Below are 19,826 nucleotides of genomic sequence, written 5' to 3' on the forward strand. Positions count from 1 at the left end.
GGAAATGTTGGCTGTAATGTTTTGAAAAGAATCCTGGCCAGCAGCGGTCCAGGGGAGGGAGAGTGGGCAGCTATTTAGCTGGAGGCCGAAAACAGTCCCTTTTGGCACAGGGCAGAAGGAAAAAGGAGCAGCTCCGTTTGCTATCAGCTATTTTCCGTAACAACCTCCTCGCTACCCAGTAATGCCAGCAACAGGAAAATCCAGGCTCTATCCCAAGGAGACCCTCACCATTAAAAGGGAGGAGGGCCCTTACAAATAAAACCTTGTGGTGGCAGAGTAAGGGGGCAGCTCCCTGAACCCCACTGGGTGCCAGGCACCCTCGGCCGCTTAGCAGCCAGGCTTGGGGTGCCCGAGTGCCATCACTCCAGCCAGGGCCTGTTCCCGCTCCTTTGATGCTGACAGGACAAATGCACAGTGTGTCCCGTGCTCAATCTCTCCCCTCGCTGACACGAGTCATTCTGGGGGTCAAACAGGGATGTCAAAAGCCATTCTGAAGTGTGCCAGTATCCCCTAACACATATCAAGCCCAGGCAGCTATCCTGCAGCGATGGAGCTGACCACACGAGGTGCAGATGGACAACCAAGATCTTGCAGAGTCCATCCCTGGGCTGATCCTGCTCTGGCAGCGCGGGGCTGATTCGGTGGCAGCTGTCAAAAGTGAGCTGCATTGTAATCACTGGGAGGGAAAAGTGACAATGAAAAATAACAGTAGCCCAATTGTTCTCTGGATTTAGAGGTGTCCAGCAAAGGGGGGAAAATAAGTCCTCCTGTTTCATTCCACTGTGATGGATGAAGAGGTCTGAGAGGACTCTGTGGTTTAGTTTTACGTTAGGAACTCGAGTCTGGCCTACTTTCTGAGGCACAGTATTAAAACAGAGAGCCCACGTCAGAAGATGTTCCTAGATGGTAAAGGCTGACATGAATCAGAAAGGGACTTTTAACCATCCCTTTTAAAAGGCTCTCCATTAAATATTTGGTTAACGATGCTGAGGGTTACTGAAAACTGGGGAGAAATTATGTTTTAATTAAAGATTCTACCTACATTCTATGTGAGTGTTGGAAGAACTATAAACTGTGCTAAAAACTACCCTACGGAAACCCGACTCCTGCTATTTCCAAAGAATAACAGAAAGGACATAAATAAAAACAAAGAAGAAGGTGGCACTGGTTGATTTTAGAAGCTAATCTGCAGCTCCTGCCACACAGAAAATAATCTCAGTGCCATGAACCAGGGGGAGAACTGACGGTGCTACCGGTGGGTGACAACGAGGCTTTCAGGGATTCAGGGTTTGCCGTTTCGCAGATACTCAGACCCGCCAGAGCCCTTTCCTTTCCCACTGGCTTCTCTCCTCAGATGTGGAGCGTGGCTAAGAGGGAACTTACAGGGCAGCTACACTTTGTCATCCTCTAAAATTAATACCATGTCTGGCTGCTCCCACACAACAGGAATAAGTTGTCTGAATATTCCCCCGCCAAGTTATCCTGGGAGGTGACCATCTTGTACAGAGGGATAGATCTTGAAGATCACTGGGGCTGTGCTCACCTGGCAGGTTCCAAGTCTTACGTGCTAAGGACAGCCCTGAGGAAGGCCCTTCGCAGCATAGTCAGCTTCTCCACCTGGCATTTTGATCACTTTTGAAACAGGTTAATGCTCCTGAATGTGGCAACGAGGTTCAGGCGTTGACATCTTGGCAAGGTGCGCAGGGTAGTTTGCTTTCCCAATGTTTGGATTGTGGCAGCTTCAGCCTTGCCTGGCCCTTTGCGGGCTGGAGGCTTGGCCATGCCATGCCAGCGAGGCTCCCTCCCCTGGACCCCTGCTGGCCTGGGTGATGGCCAGCACCCTGTGCACCCCTGGCCCCCAGCCCCGGGCCCTGCTGCAGACTCCCGCCTCAGCTCTGCAGCTCAAGGCTGGAGACAGAAGCGGTGGACCACTGGGCAGCACAGGTGGGAAACCAGAAATGTCTAGTGTGGACATAGTAATACAGCTTAAACTGGGCTTTTCCTGCTCTGGTTTGTATCTCTCCAGACAGGCTTTTCCCTCCTCCCAGGGAGCGCTGCCCAGCTGAGCCTTCAGCAGAAGTACGTCGCTGGTGGCGTTCACCAACACTGCTTAGCAAAGGTTCGGCTTCAGCCATCGTCCTCAGGAAACGGATTCAATTATTCTGCATCTGGTGACCGCTGTCTGAGGTCGTGGTCGTTCATAAATGAGCTGATGCGATGCCAGGGCTGTGGCACAGGGCAGTGATGAGCAGAGCCGTGCCTCGGACAGCACAGATCATGCTTAAGCATGGGGTTTCTTTAGAAATCCATGGTCTAACATAAGGCTGTTTCGACCTTCCTGAAAAGTCCTCCCCAGAGATTCGTGACCCGGCTGAGGCACTGTGCTGGTGAAAAGGTCTTGCAGAGCACTTTTTGTCAGAGGGTCTCACCGTTTTTTATCAAGGTTTGGGAAAAGGGAGGCACAAACCAGCAGTGGGGTTTATCACAAGACACCACGTGTGAGCAGAGCCCATATGAGAAAGAATGGTTGTATTCCTGTCCTGGGATGCAATAACTAGCCTGGTTTTGCTAGCGCAGTGCCAGGATGCAGGAAAACATCAAGGCTAAGGTAAGGATGTTTCACTAAAACATTTTCCTTTCTACTCTCCCCTCAAAAAAAAAAAAATATTGCCTTTCAATTTAGCAGTAAGTTTTGCAAGGAGATTTCATCTGGTGTCGACATCTTGGAAATTTAAGTGAATCTCCTCAGTTACCCCCTCCAAAAATGTTGAAAAAGCCACACACACACAAAAGCTTGCTGCAAGGGCTTTGCAAGGTTTGTTTCGTGTTGTTTGTTTATCTTATTTAACAGTATTCCCTGTCTCCCCCTTTTTCTTTTTCTTCTGTTTCACAACTGGAAGTTGAAAATAATGAAGAGAAGAATCAAATAAAGAGGGAATAAGCTGAAAACTGGGGAAAGAGCTGACCCCGACCCCTTCCCCTCTGCCAAAAGTAAAGGTTTGTGAAAATTGTCCTAGGATTATTTTCTGCGTCTCTTGCATTGTTTTCCTGAAGAAGTATGAAGCAATTCCAGCTTTAGAGCTTTTTCTAGGGCGAGGACAATCATGCCATGGGCCTTTCGTCCAAGGAGAAGTGCAGGGGTGGTTTTCTGTCATTTCTCCAATTCTCCTTTCTTTCGGCTCGTCCCCTCATGAAGAATCTACTCTTCAGAGGCATCGAGCCCTCTCTGCAGACCAGATGAGCACCAGCACGGTTCAGCACTGCTGCCAGCAGTTTCAGAGGTTAACGGTTCCCTAGTTTTGACAGGTTGACTTCTGGGCACAGTTACGTGTTGCAGAGAAATGAGGTGGGGGCCCACAGCTTCAGAATGAGTAGGGACAAGACCTGGCGCAGACCACGGGAGTTAATGCCTGCTTGGAAGGTGATGCTGGCTGCAGGTCTTTCAGGACTGTCAGTCACAGGAGTTCAGATGCCAGGGGATCAGATGCCAGCTCGTGGGGTTGCCACCATTGTCTACTGTTTCTTTCTCCCCCGTGCTTTCTTTTAGAATCTGGTGACCCTGTGTTGTATTTTCACATACTCTTCCTCAGCCAGGAGAGGTGGCAAATGACTTTCCTTTTTGAAATGGAAACCTAAGAGTCTTGTGTGGTCACTGGCTCCAGAAACCGCGTCTTGAGGAGTCTGATATCATGGCATTTACCAAAAGGGAGATTTATGTTTACAAGAACTGGCATCATCCTGCTCGCTCGCTTGCTTTCTATCACATTTTTCCTGCTCCTTAAAACATCATCTATTGCTCCATAAATTCAGTGGATCCCACAAACTCCAGAAGAAGACCCCCTGCTCCATCCTCACCCTAAAAGCATGGCTAAATTCAGTATGGGTTACCTGGGCTCTTCATTTAACAGCTGCTGTTGGGAGCTCCCAGAAGAGCAGCAGTGGCCAAACCCCCAGCTGCCTTCCCACAACTGCCTGGGGAAGGGCTGAAAGAAGAAGCTAGTGGTCACTTTGCCGCCCCATTGCTGCTGAGTGGGAAATGTGGGGTTAGAGGTGATAAGGTAGCAGGAAGCACTGGTGTCTCATTGCCAGGGTCAGAAGGGAAAGCAGGTGTAACCCGGGTGATGGGCCATGCCTCCAGGCTGTGACCAGGATGGCTAAATTACCTGCTGTTGGTGCAGTAATCTTACCAGCATTGAGAATCAGGCTGATGACTGGGATAGGGTGCTTATCTCTGCACTTTGCCCCATCCCTTGCTGCATGTCTTAGTGCCAGACCCCCTACCCATCCTCCTCCCCTCCTGTTACCCCAAACAGGCTTTGCTCCCAGTCCTGGGGCTGCCAGCAGCAAGAACCCAGCGGGTATTGTCTAAACAGGGCCATACAATGGGCAGCATTGTTGACACTGGATTTTTGCCCTCATTAAAGATGACCTCACAGCCCACCCCTTGGCCACTTCAGCCAGCCCCTCGGGACTGTGAGGCTGTCTTTTGAACTTGGGTAAATAAACTGGGAGAGGAGGGGGAGAAAGGGATGGGGAGCAGAGGAACACAGTGGTCTTTGTATTGCCACCCTCTCTTCAGCACTGGTGCTCTCTGGTGTCTTTCTGCCCACATGATGGCAGGCCAGGTGCCAAGGAGCCAGCATGCTGGGTGCCCTTCCCCACCGTGCCCAGCCTGCATTCGCTGGGCAGTGACACCCTCTGCAGCTCTGCAGCCTCCCTTCTCCGGATGCCGTTTGCTCTGGTCATCTCAGCTGTCCTTTATCCTCCTCCAGGTCTTCTGTGCCTTCCTTCCCACACCTGCAGTCCACACCTCCTGCCCCTTCTCTTCAGGCTGGGACCACCCTTTCAAGCATCCCCTGCTGCCAGCACCGTCGAAGTGCCCAGCAGGGACCTGGGGAAATGCCACCTCCTAGTGGCAGCTCTTCTGACCCAGCTTAGGCGGCGTGGGCAGTGCCACACTGCTGCTCCATGGTGTCACCCAGGTTTAGATGCAGCTAACACATCCAAGATGCCAGCTGCATCTAAGGGTGGGTCTCCATCTGCGTGGGGAGAGGGATGATGCTGCGGGGCTGTACGCACGAGTCCTGGGGACCGATTGCCACATAACCAGCACAGGGGCAAATTGCAGCACCAGGAAAGGCTGAGGGCACACCCAAGGTCAGTTTGCTGCTGCTCCTGATTGGCAGAGCGTGGTGTCCCATGCCGCTGTGTATCCTCTTTGTGCGTGCGCTCTGCATCATTGCTTTCTACCCTGTCTCCTTGCTGCAATAGCAGCCTGGGCATCTGGGAGCTGCCCAACAAAGTTAAAAATAACCTGGGGTTTAGAGACCAGGGAGACATGTCCCTGCTGAGCTGCCGGCTGAATCCCAGATATTTCTTCTCCTTCTGGAGAGGTTTCTGATAGAATCCTGTTAGGGGAAGCAGGCATACCGTGGTGGGGGAATGTGGCGAGGCTGCCCTGAGAACGCAGACGTGCTGCTGGTATGAGAAGCAGGAAGGACAAAGGGGAAAGTTGCTCGACCCTCATCCCAGCCTTCCCTATTCTAGGCTTAGGAGTGGCACACAAAGGAAAACCTCAAAGTTGGGGGTGTGCCTCTCCCTGTCTGCCACCCTCAATTTTGCCTACATCCATACCTCAGTCTCCTTTAAAGTGAAAGTTTTCTTTCCTCTTTGGCAACGGGACTAGAGCAGAGAGCTGTCTTTGTATTCCTCCAGAAGCCAGCCTTGCTTTTCCTCCTTCCCATCTTTGCTTATCCCCGTGAAGAGCTATATCTTGTGAGCAGCATTTTTTTTTTTTGGTCTATAAAACAGGGGTGGTACTTGTGTCCTTTGTCCAAGTCCATTCACAACTGAAAATCTTTCAGGATTCCCACCCAAGCAGAATGCCTCCCCACCATGGCATGTGATGGGCTGCAGCAGCGTGCATAGCTGCCCAAGGAAAGGGCATTTGGAGTCCTGAAGGAGAGAGGTGCTACAAGCTACTACATATCTGGCTAGGAACATTTTTAGGTCTCCTTGCTGGGAATGAAGCCCTTACCTGCCTGCCTGGTTTGGCTGCCTTTCCAGGTCTTTAAAGAACCTGTCTGCCCTGTCTCCTTTAAAGAATGGAGCTGGAAACACACTCTTCTCTTCCCACATCTACTTCCTCGCTTAAAGAAAAGGGCTGCAGACCTCTGGCTTCATGTTAGTTTTGCTGGTTAAAAATGTCCCGTGTTAACCAGGTGTTTGGAGTGTTAATAGGGGCAGAGATCTGTTGCAAGTGTCAAAGAAATCCTGGGCACGTAACACTGAAGAGACCCTGCAGACCAATATCTACTCTTAGCTATTTCTGGTTACCTTTTTAAAGTGTCCTTGTTTTGTCTCTTACGTCTTGTGACAGTGCTAACATAGAAGTGTCACTCAAAAAGTCCATCTACAAAGGCCTCTTACAAAGCCTGGTCCCCACGGCACCGGAGAGCTGCAGCTCGACCACCACGTGCATTCACACATTCACACAGCAGGTATTCGGCATGTTCTGGAAGGCATACGGTTTGCTTCACCTGAGCTGTGCTTGAGCAGGGTCATGTTTGCAGAGAATTCAGGTATAAACTTCAAGAACAACCCACGTTGGCACAGAAATTACTTCAGCTGTCTCTAGTTGATAATGCCAGGCGATTTTACCCCTGAGTCTTTGAAAAAAGAAAGTAAGGTAAGTGTGAAGTAGCAGAACTATATGGATTTTGGTATTCAGTTACATGACATTATCACAACTGTTCTTACCCTCCTAATTTTACCTAGACGAGGATGGTTGTGGAGGTTTTGGGAAACTGGGCTAAGAGCATCCACTTTCAGCCTGAGGGTTGCTGGAATGGCTCTGGGACCCACACCTGAAGTACAGCTACTCTGAATTTCCCTGCTGATATATGTGATGGAAAACAGATTGAGCTTCCTACTTCTGCGGACTCTACAAGCCTAGGAAGAGTGGAAAATGTGTTGGAGGTCACCCTGCCTAGATTTCCAATAAGATCTTGGCAAATGGGATACACGGACCGAAATAAATCGGATGCAATTCACTAGACAAGTACAAAGTTCTAGTTTGAGGGGAAGAGTCAACTGTCCAAACCTCCACTGGCAGAATAACTTGGCGAGATAGCAGTTGTGCAGATAAGGGTCTGGGGGCAACAGTGGAGCATGTGCTCACAACCTCATGCAACTGCAAGCAGAGCAAACTGTAGATGTAGAAATAGTAGCATTGGAAAGACACGTGGCGTAACCATCTGGTTCTGCTTGGCACGGGGGGCACCTTAGCTCTGAGAATTTGCTTTGTTTGTCCATTGTGCCATTCTGCTTTTTAAATAGTCTGCTGGCTCTGTGTTGTGCCTTTGGAATAACAATTCTGCAAAAGGAATTACATATAAAGATTAGCAACCCTAAAACTTGAAGACCCTCCGTGAACAGCAAAAATAACACACCGGGAGAATCCAGGCAAACTTACCCTGTCCTGCACCAGCAAAGCTTCAGTTGCACATGTGACACTGGGCTGTGCAGCTCTAGGGGATGGATGCCTGTCAGGGTATCACCTCTCAAACCACCAGCAATGTCACCCCCCCCAAGGATGTCCCCACCTGATCACAGCTTCTGTAATGTGCTGAGACCACCCCACAGGGACCCCGCGATCCCAGCTAACATGCCTGAACGCTGGTGTAGAATGAGTCTGGAAAGTGCTGGAACATAGGCAACAACTAGCTGGCGTGCAAACACGCTACATCGCCAGTGACTGGTAGGGCCCGACTCCTCCTCCACTTTCTCAATCAGACAAGTTTATCCTTAAAAAGCTGGCTCAACCAGGTGATTGGCTCATCCCCGAATATCCAGCACGTGTAGTGGCACATGTAATCCCAAAACGGACGGCAGTCTCTGGCTTTTCAAGTGGCCACCTGAGCCTTTCTTATCTTGTTTTCTTACCTATAAAATGGGTTATTTCATTATTCATATTCATATTACCTATTTCATGGGTTATTTGGAATGACATGGTCAGGAATGAGTAGAGGAAAACAAGTACTGTGCAGACTGAGGTGATATAATTGCACTGCGGACAAATTATCTCCATCTAAACAATGGTTTAGTTAGAGAAAACCGGTGGACAAAGGTAAAAAGGTGGTGAATCATTTGTGGCTCCTGAGGAATCTGCCCCTCTGCTCTCTAGCAAGGGCTTGGCTCCACAAAAATCTGTGGAGTGAGCTCAGGAAATGCTCAGGTAGGACTAGGGCAGCTCTTCGGTGCCCAGAGAATCCCTGCCTTGGTTTCCAAAGATGTCATCACTCCTTGTTCCGCGTTTCCTCCCTGGGGCTCATGGCTGGATCTCAGGAGGTGCCAGACCCTCAGGTGCAGGGACCCAGCTCTTCCCCTGCTGCTGCTGGGTCTACCACGAACATTTCTTTCACCGTTGGGGACAGGATCGCTCCTCTTCAGCTCCTCTTCAGTGGGTGCTAATGTGAGTCTCAGCCAGGTACTAAGGGAAAAAAGAGCACCAAAATGTCAGCTGTTGACACCTGAGGGGGAGAGAGAGGAGTACTCCTGCAGCAAGTGTCAGAGATGCTCGAGGTTTTGCTCTGGAAGTCCCATGTCTCATTGTGCCTCATCTCTAAAGTTTGCTCCAGGCATGACAGAACAGGCAGGGTGAGTTCCCCTGGCCAGGTATGAGTTACACGGCAGTTAACAGCGCTGAGGATGTAAGTTTGAACTGCTAATCCAGTTTTATCCCCCCAGCCCCATCCCTTGGACTTCCCCTAAATTATCTGCACAGCATAGTCTGCATTGTCTGCCCCTACCAGAAGGCCCTGAGAGGTGGGAGTGTTCCCAAGGTCTCTCGCCCAGCCCCTCTCAACATACAACGATTTAATGCAAAGAACCTGGCACTTTCAGCAGTTGGCTGCTGGTGGGGACTGTAGTACTGCTGCAGCATGTGGGTGATGTGGAGGGAGCAGCAACCCACCAGAAAAAGCTTTCCCAGGTGGAAAAATTGCACTCCCTTCATCCCAAACACCTGGACTGGTCCTCAGGCAGGATTGATAGCTGAGTGTTCTGCCTAGCTCTTGAAGAAGATTTCCTGCCCCTCACCTAGCTGGCAGAGGTCTCTGTAGCTCTGTCCTAGCAGTGACAGGATGGGTCTTGCTGGGGCTGCGACAGCCCTGCCCTTATTAACCAGGGTGACAGAGCAGGCAGCAGCTGACTGAGTTTGGCAGAGGACAACACCAGCCTGGTGTAGGAGTCGAGTGCTGGTGGGAGTGGGATTCCCAGTGCTCATGGCTGCTGGGGGATGTGGTCCCAGGTGGTAAGAGCTGACTGAGGAAGGGGCCTTGCAGGCAGGACCAGCTGCACGAAGGGAACAAGGCAGCAAGTGCCCAGGCCTTGTGGAGCTGCAGCTGAGCCCAAGTCAGCAGTGCCAGGGGGTTGCTAAATAAGCTAACAAAGCTTGGGCTGTGGCAGCAAAGGTCACTATGTGAAGTCATCGCGACACTGGGAAGCCACCAGCTGGAAAAATGTGCTCAGCAGTGGGCACCATGCCCTCAGAGAGGGAGCAAATTTTGGGACAGTTCAGAAGGCAGTGAGGAAAATAGGAAGGAACGCAAGGTGTGTGCTCAGCCTGGAGGAGCTGGCTGGTGGCAGCCGCAGGAGAAACGAAGGGAGACGAGAACAAAGCTGGAAAGAGACAATAATTCGCTTCCTCTCTGCACTGGACAGGAGGGAACTGGGTTATGCTGCAGTAAATGAGATTTATATCAGGCCTAACTCTGGCTCACAAATTGTGCTCAGCCTGCTGAGGTGGTGGTCCAGCCTGTGCCTCCCCCCTGCTGCCCTCCGGGCCTGACACGGGCAGGCACCTGGGGAAGGCGGCAGATGAGCTGGTTTGCTGTCACCCAGACGTGCCGCCTCCCCCTCCGCCCACAACCTGCCTGGGACCGGGGAGAGCCTTGTGGAAGAGGCAGCAGCCCCAAAGCCTCGATACCGGAGGGCCCCTGGGTCCGCAGCAGGAGTTTGTCCTCATACAGGCGCTTTGCTGCGTGTGCGGCGGGGGTCTGGGGCGCCCCCGCTCCTCCGGAGGGAGGGTCGCGGGGGGACAACGCCCTTACGCGGCCGGGGCGACGAGCACACGGCAGCCCCTCGACCCACGGTCCTCGAGCGGCTTGGGGCCGGGGCCAGGGCCGGGGCCGGGGCCGGGGGGCTCTGCCGCCCGCCGTGGGCGGCCGCGGCCACGGGAGGACGGAGCGCTGCTGCCACCCGGCGGTCGCGGCCCGGGCGGGACCTCGGAGGTGCCGGGACAGAGACCCGGGGGAAGGCCGGAGCCCACCCGCCTCCCGAGCGGGGCCCCCGGCTGCCCCGGGGGGGCACAGGCAGGGGAGCGGGGGTGGGAGAGGGCCAGGTCCCGCCGCCGTCTCACGCGGGCTCTGCTGGCGGTGTGCCCTTCTCCTTCCATCAAGGTGCCGCTTTCCTGTTCAGCGCCCCTCTGCCCCACTCTGGTGGGACCCCCCTGCAGCGCCGCCTCCAGCTCGGGGCTCCCCAGCACGGGAGGGACACGGGCCTCTTGGAGCGGGGCCGGAGGGGGCCACAAAGATGCTCCGAGGGCTGGAGCCCCTCTGCTCCGGGGCCAGGCTGAGGGAGTTGGGGCTGTTCGGCCTGGGGGAGGGAAGGCTGCGGGGAGACCTTGTTGCGGCCTTCCAGTAGTTACAGGGGGGCTATGGGTAAGATGGGGACAGCCTCTTCAGCAAGGCCTGTTGTGACAGGACAAGGGAAGTGGTTTTAAACTAAAGGAGGGTAGATTTAGACTGGATGTGAGGAAGAAATTTTTTACACGGAGGGTGGTGAGACCCTGGTTGCCCCGAGAGGCTGTGGATGCCCCATCCCTAGAGACATTCCAGGTGAGGCTGGACGGGGCTCTGAGCGACCTGATCTAGTTGCAGATGTCCCTGCTCCCTGCAGGGTTGGACTGGATGGGCTCTAAAGGTCCCTTCCAACCTGAGGCATTCAGTGATTCTATGAGCGCAGTCCTCTGCTCCCACACAGCCCACAGTTCACATGTTCATATAGAATTTTACATTTGGCTGTTTACAGGGGGAAGGGGAGAAATTGAGACACGTCTGGTCCCTTGGCTCCTGCAAGGTTGCCAAAGTCCAGCAAAACCTGCAGCCCTCGAAGCATCCTGTGGAGATCTCAGCTGCTAGATTGCACCCCAGTCAGGGGGGCAAGTGCCTGAGGTAGGCTGGACCCAGATTGCTGAGGATTTTGAACACTATCCTCGTGGGATACATCCGGAAAGTCAGAAAAGGTCAATGATGCTCCCAGTGAGCTTTCCCAAGCAGGACAGCCCTGTGCCAGTTTGTAGACAAGAGCCACGTGCCGTAAAATTCCGGGAGCTTCCCAGCAGAACTAGATAGTCACAATAGTGAATTTAAAAGCTTTACTAAACTTGTAAGCGTGTAACCGATGAGTAAGTGAAAAGCTGTGAAGTACAGATATTAGCTAATGAAACCACACACTATTTCAATGCAAGATTTACTGTGACTAAACTGAAGAAAGCTTAGGCCTTACCTACACTACAGAGACTAAACGCTTAAAAAAGTGCGGGTGGGAACACCTGTAGGAACACAAGTTCAGGAGGAGGGGAACAATGTCACGACAGAGACCTTTTACTAGTCTCCCATTATGCGAATTGTGGTGTTCCATCAGGGAGGTGGACGCAATGATGCTGTTTTCCATCGTGCTCACTTCTGCTAACTAAGCGTATGGAAAGTCTCATCTCATCCCTTACTTCTGATGCTTCGTGTTATTTTTTCCTATGGATTAGCCTATGAATTACACAACTTTCACCAGTTTAGGCCTGTACTGTCTCGTAAGCTGCTTCTCCTCTTCAACTAGCACTTCCTACTTCTGCAGATTTAAACTGCTCCTTACACTGCTTTAGCACAGAAGCACACTGAGTGCTAGTAGGGAAGGCCTCTTTGGGACTAATCAGGCAAGGTATTGAATTCTTGGATGTGGACCTCTTCCTGTTGGGGTTGAGCTAAAGAAAGGCAGGCTGTATCTGCCAGGAACCTGGTGGGATGGGAGTCTGGAGGTCTTCCTTGCTCAGCTCTCTTTGCCTGTTATAGAAGACCCAGCCAGTTTCCTCACCCCTGTGCCTGCTTTTATTTTTTTCCCTATTCATGTAACCTGTAAGCCCTTTAAGGGAACGAGCTATGCAGAGGCTAAAGATTCCTGATGATTGGAAAGGCCTTTACGGTATAATGATTTTTTCTGGTTGTATAACACACTGTTACTGGCTGGTTCTTTACTTCGTGTGCAGAGACGTTGAGGGAAAGCAGCACACGGTCTGTCTGAATGGTCAGTGGTTAGCATGAAGCATTCAGAGGAAGAGGCCTTCCAAAGAGGTGTTTGAAAACCAGCCTATGCCCTTTCAGGAGCAAACCAAGGCAGAGCGATCAGCTTCCCTTCCTCTCGGGGAATTAATTTCCTTCACTGTAGCTGGCCCAGTGCTGTGCTTTGCATTTAGTATGAAAATAATGTTGATAACACGCCGATGTTTTAGTTGTTGCTGGGCAGCGCTGGTACTAGCCAAGGACTTTTCCAGCTTCCCAGGCTCTGCCAGGTGCGCAAGAAGCCGGGAGGGGAGGGGGCACAGCCAGGACAGGGGAGCCAAACTGGCTAAAGGGCTATTCCGTATCATATGACGTCATGCCCAGTACGTTAACTGGGGGAGTTGGCCGGGGGAAGCAGCGATTGCAGCTCAGGGACTGGCGGTGGCAGTCAGTGGGTGGTGAGTGGTTGCATCACTTGTTTTTTTATCCCTGGGTTTAATTTCTCTCTCTCATTATTTTACTTTTCATTATATTATTATTATAATTATCATAATAATAATAATTATCATTATCATTATTAGTATTACTGTTTTACCTTAATTATTGAACTGTTCTTACCTCAACCCCTGAGTTTTCTTGCTTTTGCTCCTCTGATTCTCTCCTCCACCCCACTGGGGTGGGGGGAGTGAGCAAGCAGCTCTGTGGTGCTCAGTTGCTGACTGGGGCTAAACCACGACTGTTGGGGAAGACATCTTTGATCTCTGGGTCCCGCTTTGTCTTTGCAGGGACACTGGCAGGTCTTTGCCTGTGATATGCCACGGGACTCAGGCTCCGTGTGTCCTTCTCTCTGCTGGCTGTGCTACATCTGGGTCAAAGGAGCAGCCTGTAACCAAACACCCTGCCACTGGCACTGACAGCAGCCTACGGGAGGCTGCTCTTTGAGCACCTTGAAGGAAGCTGCTTGACTCTCAAAGTGTGGGTCACCTCTGGGACTGAAGTGCTGGTTGGTTGCCACCCCGGAGCTAGGTGCATCGCACAGGAAGAAGTACGTTTTGCTTTCAAGCCAGGCCTCTTCGGGCACTTGGGCTTCTTTAGGTGTGGTGCCCACCTGCGTGTTCATCCCTGCCCATGGTGCTTCAAGGATGGACTTCCCTCTCGGTAACGCCAGCACAGCGCTCGGCCAGACAGCTCCTCTGAGCACAGAGCGTGCCTGCTGCAGACATGCTGCATCAGAGCTGTTAGCCAGACTCTTGTTCTTGCGTTGCCATCATGTCATATCAGGGCTCGCCAAGGCTGGACCAGCCCTACTGGGGCTACAGGAGCTGGGTGGCTGCTGGAAAGGCACTGCCGTAGGAGTGCTCAAGGCCCTGAGCAGCTTTTGGAAGCCACGGGGCGCAGGGGCTCCCATCCTAGACCTCATTTGCTTCAGCAAAGCAAGACCGCTGTGCTGAGCATCCTGGGTAAAACCGGGGGGGAATGCCTGCAAGGCCTCAAGTTTAGAGAGGGGATGGTGACCAGAGGTGCAGGAGCTTTAATGCTTGTTAGCTGATGTGGAACTCAACAGAAAATTCTGTAGTAGATGTGTATGCATACACGCACACACGCGCGTAGGCACATACGTGTATGTTGCAACGGCAGTTTAAGAAAGCAACACCCTGCAGAGTGATAGCAAAGGTTATTCACCATCAAAATAACTAAGTATTATTGATCTGTTAGTATGATTATATTCTGAAAAGACAGAAAATGACCATTATCTTGTAAAGGACCTTGTAGCTTTCTCCTGCACCTGCCTTCCTGTGCTCAGCCAGTTACGCATGCCTTTCCCTGTAAGTTTGCAGCCAGCCAGCAAAGTCCCTGCTGAGGGCCACTGCACAGGCACATGAAGGCAAGAAAGCTCTCTAATGCATTAGGAAATATATAAATATTAGTAAATATATATTTACACACATACAAATGTTTATGGAAACTTGTTACTGTGTGTACAACTTAGCAATGTGTTTCTATAGCTCAATTTCAATCTGTGCTTTTGGAGATGCCCTTCTATCCCTCTCCACCTTGTCCTCAGGCAGATCTATCGTGGTGGATTGGAGACACGTAGGGATGCTTACTGACTCAGTTCCTACATCTTGGCCTGAGGATAGCAGCTTTCACCTTTCATACAGGCTCCTCAGCTAGTCTCTCGTGAGGTGGAATGAGCTTCTGCACATTCTTAGAATGAGAATGGTATCGAGTAATTCAAATGCAGAGTAAATCTACTCATTTGATGCAAAAATGGAGATAGCTAGAGAAGACTTGGTTAAATGCAAAGTAATGAAAACACATCTATCCGAATACACTGTGCTGGGAAAATTTCCAAATTGCAGCATAAACAGCTTACTCAGCAGCAAGGTGCTCTGCCTGGAGGTCTAGGGTTTTTTTCTGATGTTTAACAGTTGATTAGTATTGCCAGCACCACTTTCCCATCCTCTCACCCTGATGCAGTCCCCAGGGGTAACCACCAGCTCTAGCTCAGCTCACGTGGTCTGAAAGTGGGAACCAAATGCATGTGCACGAGTTGCATGGGAACCTGCTGAAAATGGGTTATGGCCAAGCGAGTGAACATAGCTTTGCTCATCACAATCATTCACGCAATTCATCACAATCATTCACCGATGCGTGGTGTGTTTCATCTCGCGTCTTCCCTATTGTAATTATTTCAGCAGCTCCGACCATCTCGTCCTTTAGACTACCTTAACCAGTAGCATGGTCGTGAGCACTTTGTATGCAAGGATCGTGTATTCCAGCTACTTTTCTTACCTGATGCCTGGGTGTGGGACACTGGGAGTGCTGAAGCTGGGGCGGAGAAGGGGGAGACTTAGCTCCCCGTGGGAGAATGGGGATGCCTTGAGCATCCCCCAGCGGGCAGAGTATTTGGGTAAGGTGGAAAAGAATGGGATGATCCACATATGCAATCTTAACTCTGCACCAGTGTTTTGGCTGTGGTGAGGGCGGTGTGCCTCTATCAGCAATTAGTGTAGGGTGGACTCTCCAGGGAAGTGTGAGAGTCTTCATGCAGGTGTTCGCTGATGTTGGAGTATGACTGCAGGAAGAGAGGCTTACTTTGTGTAGGCTTGTCTACGAGATGTAGGACAGAGAGTAAGAGAGCAAGTGGATGTGAATGGATGAAATCTGGTCGGCAGGTAGTTTGTAAGTGTGTTTTGGACAGTTTGTAGGTACCCGTTAGGTACAACATAGGGGGCAAAGCTGGCTTTGTCTGGTACGATTGGAATGGTGTGGAAAGCTAATCAGAAGTGAGTTTTTGCAAGCGTTGCTGCTATGCAATCAGAAGAAAGATGCTTAAGCTAAACCAGCAGAAATGATGTGGTCCTGTAAACTGGGAGGTGGAAATCACACAAAATCTACCACCCTGCAGCTGCCGGCGTGTGGTGCAGCTCCTGGGCCATCCCGGGGCGCGAGGCAGGGCCTGGTGCCGGGTTCAGATGGGATTGGGATGGAGGTTGACGTGCTCGGGATGGATGTTGAGGTGCTCTGCTGGTGCGCGCTGCGTGGGCTGGGTACCGTGTGCTGCCGGGGCGGCGGCAGCGCCCAGGTGCAGCAGCAGGTGTGAAGGGTAGCGGGGCAGAGGGGGAGCGAGGGGTGGCTTGGTGGGGCCACCCCGGTACCGGCTGAGGCAGGAAGGTAAGGGGCGACGTGTTTTCGGAAGGAGGAAGGTGAGGGGAAGCCATCCCGTGGGCTGGGGCATGGACCAGGGAGAGGCGGGAAACACGAGAGTGTTCGGTTCAGGAAACGCTGAGGTGCCTCATGGAGGGAATAGCACTGAGGTGTGGTTTCAAAGGGAAATGCTGAGATACCTGGAGGAAGGGATGCTGGGGTAGAAACCTTGAAGCACATCAGATGGATCAACAGTGTGTTTAGGACAGAAAATTCTCCAGTAACACATCCCAGTAAGGTGGGGGAGAGCGGCAAAACTCTGATCAGGCCTCCTGGGATGTCTGCGGGCTTGGGGACAGGGATGTTGTGCAGCACAGACTGGGATGCACTTGGCTGGAGAGCAGCTCTGTGGGGAGGGACCTGGGGGTCCTGGTGGACAGAAAGCTCAACATGAGCAAACAGTGGCTGCTGCGGCCAAGAAGGCCAACAGGGTGCTGGGTTGCATCAAAAAGGGCGTCGCCAGCAGAGATAAAGAAGTCATCATCCCGCTCTACTCAGCGCTGGTCAGGCCACCCCTGGAGTACTGTGTGCAGTTCTGGTCCCCGCTGTACAAAAAGGATGTGGCCAGGCTGGAAGGGGTCCAGAGAAGGGCCACCAAGATGATCAGAGGGCTGGGAAGCTGCCATACGAGGACAGGCTGGGAGAGCTGGGTTTGTTCAGCCTTGAGAAAAGGAGGCTCAGAGGGGATCTCACCGCCATGTACCAGGACTTAAGGGGCAGCTACAAAGGAGATGGAGACTCCCTTTTTACACGGAGTCCCATGGAGAGGACAAGGGGGATGGACACAAGTTGCTCTTGGGGAGATTCTGATTGGACACCAGAGGGACATTTTTCACAGTGAGGACAGTCACCACTGGAATAATCTCCCCAGGGAAGGGGTTGCCTCGGCCATGTCGGACACCTTCAAGAGTCGTCTGGACAGGGTGCTGGGCCATCTTGTCTAGGCTGGGCTCTTCCCAGAAAGGTTGGACTAGATGATCCCTGAGGTCCCTTCCAGCCTGGGATTCTGGGATTCTGTGATTGTGGTTGTTAATCCTGTCCCAGATATTTCTTTCTCTCTCACTCTTGAAGCACCCAATCAGATGGAAAAGCACGGGGACAAAAAGATCCTGCACCACAACACAAGTACCGCTTACTACTTTCAGCTTCAGAGACCTGGAGAACCATTCCCATCTTGCCTTTAAACAGCCTCTGCTTATATACTTCTCCCAGGGAGAACACAGATTCCCCCCAAAGATACCGTATTAAACCATAGGGTGTGTGCTCCGCAACTTGCAAGCCCACCTTTGCATTGACTCCCAGCTACTATATGGCCCTGCACGTGCAATTTTAACTTGGCACTAGTTGTGGTACCATTTGGCTTTGGTGAGGACAGTGTGTGTTGGTCAGCAGTTACTGTGGGGTGGGATCTTAAGGAGAAGGCGAAATTTTTCATGCAGCAGGTGTTTGCTGTTGGAGTGGTGTTGTGGAAGTTTCCATGCAGGTGTTTGATGTTGCAGTGTTATTGCAGGAGGAGTGGATCACTTTGTGAAGGCTCACCTGTGAGATGGTGTAGAAAGAGTAGGGGAGCAGTTTAGAGTGAGAGGATGAAATAGGCATGGTTTGAAGGCAGATTTTGGGAAGTTGTCGTTTGGACAGGTACAAGTTGGATGTAGGACAGAGGGCGAAGTTGACGTGGCCTGTGTGGTGCAGCTGGACTGGGGCGGGCAGCTAATGCGAAGTGGGCTGTTGCAAGCAAGACCTCAAGATCCAGCTGAGTGCTGCAGACGCTCTCCAGCTGCCCGGCTGGGTGAGGAGGGCCGCGCGTGGCTGCGGTGGTACCAGAGCCCGCTGGAGTGGCGCACGGCAAGCCTGAACCTCTGCATCTTCCCGAGAACGTGTACCAAGGTGTGGAAATCCAGTCTTGAGTGATAATGTCTCCTACATGGATGGTGAATTCTCCTCTGTCTGGGAAGACTGGGTTAAACATCCCACTTTGTCTATTCCCCAAATTACATTTTAGACTGTAGTGCACATTGTCAAAACAAAGCTCCCCCCCAAATTCTTATCACGTCATTGTAATTAGAATTAATAGAGAAATTCAAGCTTGTCCTAGCTAAATTGGAAGAAGGGCAACAGCCATGCGTACTTTTTAATGAAAATTGAATCAAGTCTTTCGTCTCATTATCTCTGAGTGTTTTACTGTGATTAATTCCCTCCCAACTTACTGTGTCTGTGAAGGCCTGACATCCACTGCCCTGTAGATTACTCTAATTACTTAACAGGAGCCCAACTTTCCGCATAATTTGTTTGCAATCTAGGATATCTACTCCATCGGGCCTTTTTTTTTAGGAAAAGAGCACATCACGCAACTGAAGAACCATCTAATTGTGTCATTATACGCCTTCACTCCTCTTTTCTCTGCTTTGTACTGTTTGTGGCTTTTTAAAACAGGATTGTTTGAAAAGGATTTTTATTTTGGCTCTGTGCAGGCAGCCTGCTTTTCCTTCTACCCGAGCGCACCACACTCGTGCACCGTGGGATCACTGTGCTACAAATTGGTGGCAGAGTTAGCTGTGCCTTTTATTTCTCCTGTAAAACAGTTACAAATATAATGATATAACGATCATGCCAGGACCTAACTTCACAGTGAATATTTGAAGGAACCTACTGCTAATATATTTTTTTAATTGCTATTTGGATTATTTAGATGTAACAGCAATCCATGCTTCCTTTTAGCCTTTGCTATACAGAAGGTGGTTGAACTTTTTAACAGCAGATTCAACCACTTGTTGTAACGCAAAATTGTCATCTCCTGTGAAGAAACAGTGTAGACTCATTCATACCGTATAAGCGCCATGGATCAGCCCATAGATTAGCTATACAGAGGAACAGTTTAAGCCCCCACCTCCCCAAAAATCTGCCATCACACGTGGTTCTGTGCCTGCAGACCTTTGCACAGGTTATTTGAGAACCATTTCTGAAGGATGCAAAGCTTCCAGCGCAGCAACGCCTGCCCAGCTGCTGCTAACCTGTGGGTACATGCTGCGGAACTTAACCTCGTTATAGCAGCAGAGTTGTTACAGCTGTTGATGAGCCAAGTTATTCCTACAAGACTGGGTTGTGGGGAAAGGCAATATATTTTATCGGGCCAGAAGACATCCCTGGGAAAAAATATTTTTCGAAATGCAAGTCTTTCTGACCCTTAGAAACAAACCATTGAAAAAAGACGCAGCAAACCTGGAATTCCTCTGCTGTAAATGCAGTGAATACCCACGCTTTTCTTGTCGGTCAGCTGTGGCTGGCTGTGCCCGTCCTGCTGACAGTCCTCCTGCTTGGGGAACCTCTCTGTGCAGGGAATGAATGATCACTCCAGGACCTACTCTGACCCACGTTGTATTTTAAGGTATTTATTGACGGGAAAACTTCTGGGGCTGTGCTTCTTGGTCTTATCCTGACATCCTGAATCCCACTGTGACGATGGTTTCTGGTTTTAGAAACAGTCCTCCCTGGGCACCTCTGAAAAGTTTCTTCTTGGCCTGCTGAAAAAAGGACCTCAGCGCAGAGGGGAAACCTGAATGGAGAAGAGAAATTCCTTGGCTGGTTTTCATGAGAATGAAAGGTTGGCAAATAAGGCCCGAGGCACTGGAGCGAATAAATATGTGAGGTAAGTGCTGAAAGGTGCTATCAGACTCCTTAGCCAGCAAATTCTGGTCCTCCACAGGGTTTTACATCAGACACCGTAGAGGGCAACACACAGCATGGTGATTTATGAGGTCCTGAGGTTTGGGTCCCTGAGCT

General features: G+C 51.1%; 1 protein-coding gene across 1 annotated transcript in view; it reads left to right on the forward strand.

Annotated features, from left to right (window-relative positions):
- Nucleotides 1-19,826, forward strand: part of LOC142063632 (broad substrate specificity ATP-binding cassette transporter ABCG2-like) — a 184,427-nt gene that overhangs the window by 114,054 nt on the left and 50,547 nt on the right. The window lies entirely within an intron of this gene.

This window comes from Phalacrocorax aristotelis, chromosome 12, assembly GCF_949628215.1.
Source record: "Phalacrocorax aristotelis chromosome 12, bGulAri2.1, whole genome shotgun sequence".
In the NCBI taxonomy this organism is placed as follows: domain Eukaryota; kingdom Metazoa; phylum Chordata; class Aves; order Suliformes; family Phalacrocoracidae; genus Phalacrocorax; species Phalacrocorax aristotelis.